Genomic DNA, 901 nt, shown 5'->3' with positions numbered 1-901 from the left:
GGCTGCAACCAAAAAATGGCCGGGCGTTGTGGCGGGGGGCCGTGGGCCCAGCTACTTAGGAGGCTGAGGCAGGAGACTTGCCTGAGCCCAGGAGTTGGAGGTTGCTGTGAGCTGTGATCTATGGCACTCTACCCAGGGGGACAGCTTGAGGCTATCTCAAAAATAAATAAATAAATAAATACATGAACCTGGCAAAGATGGAACATGCAGACAAGAAAATAAAACAACCCCAAAAGCCGCTCCTATGGGTTCTCACTACCAGTTTCTAAGGGCAGTAGACTGCTGTGCAGGTGGCCAGTATAGGTTATAACCTGACCACCCACCAAAGCGGAGAAACCTGGGCACCATGCTGCCAAGGCACAGGCATAGCAGGTATGTTCTGGAGAATAGGCCTAAGCAACCAGCCTCTGGGGCAGGCAGTGACACCATGGCACTGCCTCTCATCCACAAAGCATTTCAGTGGCTCCAAGATGCTTCACTGTACAACTGGATGCCTGGGTGCAGGTGCTGTCACCAGGCACAAAGACTCCAAGAGGCCCCAAGGTGAAATGAATGAAATGAGGGTACAGGGGTCACCAGGTAGGCTGAGTCAGCCCTTCACAATCCTGAAATGCTAAAACATTTGGAACTTACTCTGGCTAAAGTTCATCTTTGTTGGCTGGGTGTAGTGGCTCACACCTGTAATCCTAGTACTCTGGGCGGCCGAGGCTGGTGGATTGCCTGAGTTTAGGAACATAGGGAAGATCACAGAGCACAAGACCAAGGGTAAGACCTCATCTCTCAAACTAGCCAGGACTTAATGACGGGTGCCTGTAGTCCCAACTACCTGGGAGACTGAGGTTAAGAGAACTGCTGGAGGCTCGGCGCCTATAGCTCAACCGGCTAAGGCGCCAGCCAGGTA

The sequence above is a fragment of the Otolemur garnettii genome, unplaced genomic scaffold (assembly GCF_000181295.1).
Source record: "Otolemur garnettii isolate 467f Iridium unplaced genomic scaffold, OtoGar3 scaffold00185, whole genome shotgun sequence".
In the NCBI taxonomy this organism is placed as follows: domain Eukaryota; kingdom Metazoa; phylum Chordata; class Mammalia; order Primates; family Galagidae; genus Otolemur; species Otolemur garnettii.
Note: the sequence above shows the minus strand (reverse complement) of the source record.